The sequence below is a fragment of the Pongo pygmaeus genome, chromosome 11 (genome assembly GCF_028885625.2).
Source record: "Pongo pygmaeus isolate AG05252 chromosome 11, NHGRI_mPonPyg2-v2.0_pri, whole genome shotgun sequence".
Taxonomy (NCBI): Eukaryota; Metazoa; Chordata; class Mammalia; order Primates; family Hominidae; genus Pongo; species Pongo pygmaeus.
The window spans coordinates 65,914,185-65,923,249 of NC_072384.2; the positions used below are offsets into that span (position 1 = coordinate 65,914,185).

General features: G+C 38.6%; 1 protein-coding gene across 1 annotated transcript in view; it reads right to left on the bottom strand.

Annotated features, from left to right (window-relative positions):
- The window catches only part of SCN9A (sodium voltage-gated channel alpha subunit 9), a 178,909-nt gene extending 170,129 nt beyond the window's left edge, over window positions 1-8,780 (bottom strand). The window contains exon 1 of the mRNA XM_063647615.1: window positions 8,313-8,780. The gene's annotated coding sequence lies outside the window, so the exon portion shown is untranslated. The remainder of the gene's footprint in view (window positions 1-8,312) is intronic.
- Between the last annotated feature and the right edge of the window lie 285 nt (window positions 8,781-9,065).

A 9,065-nucleotide genomic window follows, 5' to 3' on the forward strand; every position in this document is an offset into this window, starting at 1 on the left:
CTCCCGAGCAGCTGGGACTACAGGTGCCGGCCACCGTGTCTGGATACTTTTTGTATTTTTTTTTAGTAGAGATGGGGTTTCACTATGTTGGCCAGGCTGGTCTCGAACTCCTGACCTCAAGTGATCCGCCTGTCTCAGCCTTCCAAAGTGCTGGATTACGGGCGTGAGCCACCATGCCTGGCCCACCCTAGACATTTTATACATATTTCCCTTTTAATTACACCATTCCTCTTTTTTCAAATATTTTCTACCTTGGGGAAGGCCTTTTTCCCATTTCAGTTTTTTAATGTTAAAACAAAATATGCGAATCATAGCAAAGTCAAGTCACAGTAGTGCAATAATACTCCTAGACCAGGAAAGTGAAGTCATTCAACCTATAAAACAACTTCAAAAACACTTTAAATGCATAGGTACTCTTTTCATAACGTCTTCAAACTTACACCAAAATCTCTATTTTGACTTAACACAATATACCCCTCAGGAATTGGTATTCAAGACGAAAATTGAAGCAGTCTTCCATCTTTCTTTTTTTGTTGTTTTCTATTAACTGTAATTACATGATTTAGTATGTTTGATTGCAAATGTAATTTTATTTTAGCTCCATTAAGGGTTAAACATATTTGATAGAATGCTTGGTAGCGTAACCACCAGGTGTATCTGTGTGGGGTATGTGCAAACGTATTCTTGGAATATATAAGATTTCTTTCCTATAAAAGAAATGTGTATGTTATTCAAGTTTAGTAACCATTGTGAGTCTTTGGAAAGGTTAGGTAATTTCTGAGCCTTAGTGTTCTCACCTCAAATGGTGCTCATGAGGATTTAAACGGAGCATATGAAAATCCCTTAACAAACTGCTCAGTTAGCATTAAGGAGACGTCCATACATAAGACTGTTACATTAATGTTATCAGTAATGTTAGCAAGATGTAAACTTTTCCATATGTATTTTTCCTTATAACAGCATAATTGCTGGCCTTGCACAGTGGCTTACACCTGTAATCCCAACACTTTGGGAGGCCGAGGTGGGCGGATCACCTGAGGTCAGGAATTCGAGACTAGCCTGGCCAACATGGTGAAACCCCATCTCTACTAAAACTGCAAAATTAGCTGGGCATGGTGGTACACACCTGTAATCCCAGCTACTTGGGAGGCTGAGGCAGGAGAATCACTTGAATCTGGGAGGCAGAGGTTGCAGTGAGCCAACATCACATCACAGCACTCCAGCCTGGGCAACAGAGTGAATCTGGCACACCTTTACCTATGTAAAAAACCTGCACATCCTGCAAATGTACCTTGAAACTTAATTAAAAAAAAAAAAAAAGAGGCTGGGCATGGTGGCTCACGCCTATCATCCCAGCACTTTGGGGGGTCTAGGTGGGCAGATCACCTGAGCTCAGGAGTTCAAGACCAGCCTGGCCAACCTGGTGAAATCCTATCTCTACTAAAAATACAAAATTAGCCAGGTGTGGCGCATGCCTGTAATCCTGGCTACTCGGGAGGCTGAGGCAGGAGAATTGTTTGAACCTGGGAGGCGGAGGTTGCAGTGAGCCAAGATCGCATCATTGCACTCCAGCCTGGGCAACAAGAGTGAAACTCGGTCTCAAAAAAAAAAAAAAAGAAAGAAAGAATGCATTTTGATTATAATATTCTAAGTTATTAAATGTCTAGATATCATTATTGAACATCTACTCATATCTACTTATTATGTGTAAGACACTAAAGTGGCTGTTTTGGAAAAAACAAATTATGATGTATATGCATATATATCTCCTAATATATAATATACTATACATATAATATATCATATAGTCCTTAGAAGTAAATACTACTAATTTACAGGAAAGCAATATTTAAGAAATTAATATTTGACTAAGACCATGTACCGAGTAAAGGAAATATTTGGGAAAAATAAACTTTCTTTCACTATACTGATTGGAACTCAAATTTATTTATCTGTGCTTTTAACACTTTATAAAAATATTTTACAGTCTGAAATATAGTAGAGATGTAATATAAATTTTGAAAGGCACTTCTCTGCCTAGCTGTTCTACAAGTGTTCATTCCTAAAAGTCTGTCAGCTGATCTCATGGGATTATAAGAACCTTATTCCCAGTTGATCCCTGAGTAGGCCACTTCCCTTTTTCCTACCTGAATTACCATGAGCCAAGTTTGTACACGGGGTAACAAGAATACACATTTTGTTAAGAGGGAAACAAATTCATCACTTCAACTTTATAATATTTTGTTCCATGAAAAGATCATTTACGAAGATTGGTCCCATAATATTTACCTAGAAGGAATCACTCAGATAAAGGCATCACTTACCAATAAAGCATTTAATTCATCCTATTCAAAATGTCCTTAATAAATTGTCTTTACTCTGAGCCCTAAAAAATACACTGTCTATTGGACTTGAAAGAATAGTCATTTAGTAGAGTTTAAATCAATATATGAAATATAAATTTTAATTTTTTTGTACAAACAGATTTTCCTTTTGTTGCCCAGGCTGATCTAGAACTCCTGGCTCAAGCAATCCTCCAGCCTCGGCCTCCCAAAGTGATGGGATTGCAGGGGTGACCAGCTGTGCCTGACATAACATTTTATTATCATTAAACATTTTTCTCATTTTTCCCTGTTTTACTCATCTGCAGGCATTTGAATATCTACATTTACTTCTTTTTTCAAATTCTAAAGTATAGACTCTAAAGAAGATGACATATTTTTAAAATAATCACACTGGATTTAAAAACACATAGTGTAGGAGCAACTAGTAAAAGTTGACAGATACCACATCCAGTGAAATTACCCCCAGTTAAAATAATAATAATAATAATAATAATAATCAGATAATGGGCTGAGCGCGGTGGCTCATGCCTGTAATCCCAGCACTTTGGGAGGCCGAGGCGGGCGGATCACAAGGTCAGGAGATTGAGACCATCCTGGCTAACAAGGTGAAACTCCGTCTCTACTAAAAATACAAAAACATTAGCCGGGCATGGTGGTGGGCACCTGTAGTCCCAGCTACTCGGAGGCTGAGGCAGAAGAATGGTGTGAACCCAGGATGCGGAGCTTGCAATGAGCCAAGATCGTGCCACTGCACTCCAGCCTGGGCGACAGAGCGAGACTCCGTCTCAAAAAAATAAAAAATAAAAAACAAAAAAATTTTAAAAATCAGATAATACAGGGAGTCTAGGTGTGCATATAGCACATAAAATTTTTATTAAAAATCTTATGAGAATGTTTTTAATACTTATATTTTAATGCATGTTTCTAATCTTATTTATCTTTCTTTAGAGGCCCAGTTTTCCAATTATTTGTACTAACAGTTTGACCTAAAAGTGGAGTAAAATTTGCCTTACTGGCGTACATATCAAACATTTGGAAGATGAGATGCAGGAGAGAAGAAGAAAAAAAAAAAAAAAAAGAAAAAGGGCATTCATTGCAGGGCAGGATGCTAACTTAATGACATTGTAAATGTACGCACTCTTTCTAAATTTCCAAGTGAACAATCCCAGGTGCAATTAGAGCTTTATTGTATTTTGATAAATGATTCAGAAAGCTTTGTAAAAAATCCAAGGAGACATTTTAAAGAAATTTATGATCAGTAATAGCAGTCTCTCCAACACTTGACATAACAAAAGGAAATCATAAAATGAATAGCAAGGAAATTACAGTTAAAGTAACGTTAGGTTTCAACAGTAATATATGGCATTTTTGGCTCCATGTTATATCACTTTAAAAAATCTAAAGATATTTCATCTCCTGTGTTAAAGAAACAATAACAACATATTTTTTGCTTACAGTAAGTTGTTATTTTAAAAAGAGATGTGGAAAGAATGGTTTTCTCTATAGAACTAAAAAGATATAGAATAATTCAGTTCTACATATGTCAATTCAAATTTGTCTGTGGCAGATTATGCTTACTGGCACTGTTCAAGGCATTCCCCTCTTCCTTCCTCACTTTATCATGGTCTGGCATTTTTCCTCACCACCCAGAAGGGTTTCATTCCTCCAAACTTCATTCCACCTTTAGCTGCCAAGAGCTGATGGCTTTCTCTTTTGCCTAAAGCCATTTCCTTCCAGCAATGCAGAGAGGAAAGAGTAAGTGAAACCTTCAATGAAGAAATTTCATTTTTTAGAATGGCAGGACACCAAAATTGTTATCTCATATTCCACAAAAGTATTCTACCTACATTCTCTGGATGCTCTCATAAATCCTCATATAAAATATTTTTATACAATTTTATAATATCTATTTTAATATGAGCTTGCCTCTCAAGTGGTAATCTAACTCTACATAGTTCTAAAGGAAGATGTCATATACTTCTGTAAAGAATAAATTAGCTAATTTGTGATGTGTAATATGAAGGACCATCTTCAATTAGTACACAGATGCCCTCCAATACAACATCCACAATATGCTCTCTTCAGAGCAAATTTTTTAAAATCCCTGCTAACAATTAGTGAAATAATTTAGTCCTTCAAGATGTAATGTGGTAACCAAATTATTTACCAAAAAATCTGTGGCTGGCCATTTGCTATATTAAAAAAAACATTAATCAGTTTGTCACCTAACTGTAAGCTAAATTTTCAACCAAATGTTAATAGCAAAACTAGTTGTTTGCTTAATATCTTCAAGTATAGTCTGGAAAAATAAAGGGGGGGAGGCAAATCAGCATACAAAGTGTGTGTGTGTGTGTGTGTGAGTGTGAGTGTGGTAAAATTCTAGTATAAAAATGATGCAATCATTTATGAGCATGAAGTTTACAGTCCTTACTTCCACTCTAATAACAGTGATAAGTCTTCAGGGATAAGCCCACATTGCCTCTCTGAAACTTCCTTAGAGAATGCTTCAAATTTTTGGATAATGTGCCCTTTGTACCTGGGGCAAACATCAATTTAGACCGTGTGGAAACCTAACTTATGGCCTCAGCCTCATCTGACTACATTTCTATCAACTGAGCTCACATAAGCATCTATGTTTATTTTAAAAGAATATTTTAAATTCATAGTCAGTGACTATTGACTGGCCCTCAAATTTCTGTTAGATGATACAGATTTAAACCTAACAAGGTTATCATTTTAGATTTGGAGTCACTTATACTAAAACCATATTAGTTTATGCAATCCAATTTTTTCTTAAAATATATTTTAATACATTTGTGGTCACTGCCTTTCTAAGAATGCATTACAAATTACTTACCTTTAAGTACATTATTACCTACACTGATAAAAGAGAGAATACATCTCAGGATATTTTAATTTTACCTCCTCAAAATCATACCACGATATTGTAAAAATACTAAATGCTTGACAAATAAAAAATAAATAGAATCACAAAATTCATGTTTCCAGGGTTAATATGCTTTATTCTGGAAGAATCCATATTTTTGTATTTTATTATTTATATAAATATCTACGAACCCCCTACTACTTGATGCCAGGCACTGTTCTGGAAGCTAAGTCAACAATGAAGACAGAGTCTGGGTTCCCTTAGAGTATTTGGTATGCAAATTCACAAAATACCTGCATGCTGTAACAAGCATTATGAAAGAAACAAGGTTCCAACATCAAGACCAACAGGGGACAACCTATTTTTGACAAGATGATCAAAAATGATCTTTCCAAAACAAAAAACCTCGAGTTGAGATTTAAAGTTTAAGAAGGAGTAAGCATGCATAGAGTTCAGGCATTGGGAACAGCATTTGAAAAGGCCTTAAAGAGTGCTATTGTTTCATGTGTTTTAGCCACCACCTGGGCAGGAGCACCTTAATGAGAAGAGAATAGGTTCTGGTGAGGTTGGAGAGAAGGGACCGAACAGAGAGTAAACCATATGCTGAGGAAAGGCATTTACTGTTGTTGCTAATTGGTCTCTGTGTTGCCGTGTTTATTTCTTCTTCTTCTTCTCCTCTTCTTCTTCTTCTTCTTTTTTTTTAAATGCAGTTGTGAGCCAATGTTTGTTAGGGGAGACAGGATGGTATTGCTTTGTATAGAGAACGAATTGCAGGGGAGAAAATTACAGAAGTGGAGAGATTGATGTGGAGGCTGTGGCAGGATTCCAAGTAAATTACGATGATGACCTGAACTAATTTGGTGGCAGTGTAGATACAGAAAAGAGGGTGAATGAGAGGCATCTGAGACGTATGATGAAATAGAAATAAGTTTGGGAGATAAGATTGATAGATCTACTTACAGGCTGGAAAGGGCTGAAATGGAGTAATAAGGAAGAGAGCAATCAAAGGTGATTTCAATACTTGGATGGTGAAGGTATTTATTCAGATAATGAAGATGGGAGGAAAGAATCTGAGACAGAGTTTTAGGGAAAGTCATAAATTATTATCATTATGACATCTAGAATGTTCCATTTACATTAATAAACTTTAAGCTCTTTTACAAGATCATGACTTGTCTTAGAAAAGTACCATATAAATCCTTCTAGCGCTTCACACTCTTTTGCATAACTAATAGGAATAGAAAATAAAAAAATAGATTTTATTATTCACATAAAATGAAAAATTCTACTTTTTTCCTTGCCACAGAGAAAGTGGGTTGATTATATTAAATAAATAGAACCCTACTGATTGCTCTTCTGAATTTATTTATTTGTTTGTTTGTTTATCTACTTTGCTTCTGAAACTCAGCACAGCAACAGGTAGTAAAAACATAGAAGCATTACCACAGAAGGGCTCTCATGATTATGTGCAGGCCCTAGGGGACAGGAGGCCCAAGATGCTTTTGGCAGAGAGCCAGACCTGACTCATCTTTCTTCTGTAGAAGCATCAGGTACTCTGTGAGCCCAGCCCTGCACCATAGGAATCAAGACATATCATATATACAGCCACTGTAAAAATACATCACTGTGTCCCACAACTGCACAGTGGTTTACTTAAGGAAACCTCCTTTTAAACATCTACAAAATTTTAAAAAACTTGTCTTAAGCCAAACTATCAGTTGCCTAAATAGAGGGCACATTCTTCTTTACATTAAATACCATATTCTGTCTAGAGTTTAGTTGTTGATAAGCTAGTCTAACAATCATGAAAATTTGTAACACAGGGATCAGATAAGACTAGCTTTCAAACTAATCAATATTTTTTTAAATCTCACCATAAATTATAAGAAAAAATTACAGTTTAAACTTTTTTAAACAGTGGAAAAAATCTGAAGAATTTGCAATAAAATGGTTTAATAACTGGATTTGGTTTGCAGTTTATATAAAATAGGTTTATATTGATGTTAAAGCAAAAATCATAAAATATATTTAAATAACAAGGAAAGAAAGAGAAAAAGAAAGAAAATCTTTATCTTGTCTACAGGGAAGAAGAAATAGAAAACAATAATAAATATGTTTCTGAAAAGAACTGAACTTCCCAACACTGACTTCCTATTCAGTAACTGACAAGCTATCACTTCCTTGAAAGCTTACTTTGATTTGGCTTTTATCTTACTGACACTAGCTTCTTAAAAACTCCCCTAAGTTTCTCGTGTAAATTGTTCTTAACATCACAGTAGATATAATCTATGAACGCTCCAACTTAAAAAAAAAAACTAAAATAATGAGTGAAATGTTTACTATAATCACAAAAACTGGCATTAATGTTTCTAGTTTCTTGTTCTGATTTTTGTCTTGAATATAAGGCACGAAAATATCCATTTTTTCCTAAAAGTAAATGAGTTTCCCAAGTTGAATTCGATAAAAAGTTAAAAGGATTCTGCATCTTTTCTGAATTTCACTATAAAGTGCTTATTCGAAAAAAATAAATAATCTGCCCTGAGAAATAGGGGCAGAGCTGTCCTGTCAATTATTTGTGTTTGTGTGCTCTTAAGGGGTGCGGGGTTCTTTTCTGTCCCCACAGGTTGTATCTGCTACGCTGGTTCTGCACGCTCAGCTTTGCAGATGGGAAATAACAGCACATGCTTTTTGCTCGTAAAAAAATGTGAGCTGCCCCTTGAATTGAAGTCCATCTAACAACTCTGCTAGCGTAAACAGAAATAAAAGACAGTAAACCACCAAGCATTGCTACCCTTCCTTTCCACAGTTTCAGAACCTGGCGGCAAACCCACAGAGTCAAAACCGCACAGGAGCTGCCCAGCTATCGAAATAACTACGCTTCCAGCCCTTCTTCCTCCCATTGCTGGAACCACCGGGTCAAGCTTCTCCCCTCTCTTCTTTCCGGGTGGCGTAATACAGGGTTCCAGAACCGAGATGTGAAAATAGACACAGGTGGGTGTGGCGGTTGAGGCGAGCAAGGGCGAAAGACCGGGGACTTCTCCTCCCCTCCCCACCGAAGCAGCAAAAGAAAAGGCACTTACTTGCAACCTAGCCCGCCGATCATCCCCACCCAGTGCACCTGCAGAATCTGGCTCCAGGAGGGGCGTGGGCCTCTCTTTCCCCGGCGCTCTCTCAGGGCTGCTTCTTTTTCTTTGGGCTCCTGTTGCTCAGGGGACGCCTGCCGCTAGCAGCCACTGGCACCCAGGCTAGCCCAGCCTCAGCCGAGCTGGAGGAATTGGAAAGCCGACAGCCGCAGCTAGAGCGCTGGCGACCGCCTGCACGCAGACTGCGCCCCTCCTGCCAGGGCGCGCCCGGGGAGGTAGCAGCCCCGCCTCCCCGAGGGCAGCTGCGCCGCTTTGCCTCCTCCACTCCTCCCTGCACGCCCGGGTCCCCACCCCTTGCTCCCTCCCTTCCTCCCTCCCTCTCTCCACTCCTGCGGGCGGCGCAGGGCGGGGACCCAGCTAGGGGCGCGGTGGTGGCGACTCTGTAGCCTCTGCACCATGCGCTAACAGAAGGCGGAGGAGGGGGTTGCACGACCTGCCATCCACGGCCACCCATTGGGTGGGGCGTGTGTGTGTGTGTGTGTGTGTGTGTGTGTGTGTGTGTGTGTGTGTGTGTGTCCGGCAGCCAGAAGAACCCTTCCCTTATCTCACCCCCGCCCCCATCATCCCTTTCCTCCCTTCCTGCTCAGCAGAATCTGCTAACGTTTCCGAGAAGTCACTTTGTGTGGCTTGGTGGGGAGCTGGAGAAAAACTCCGGAGCAGAGGAGGTGGGACCAATGGCAAAGCCCTGAG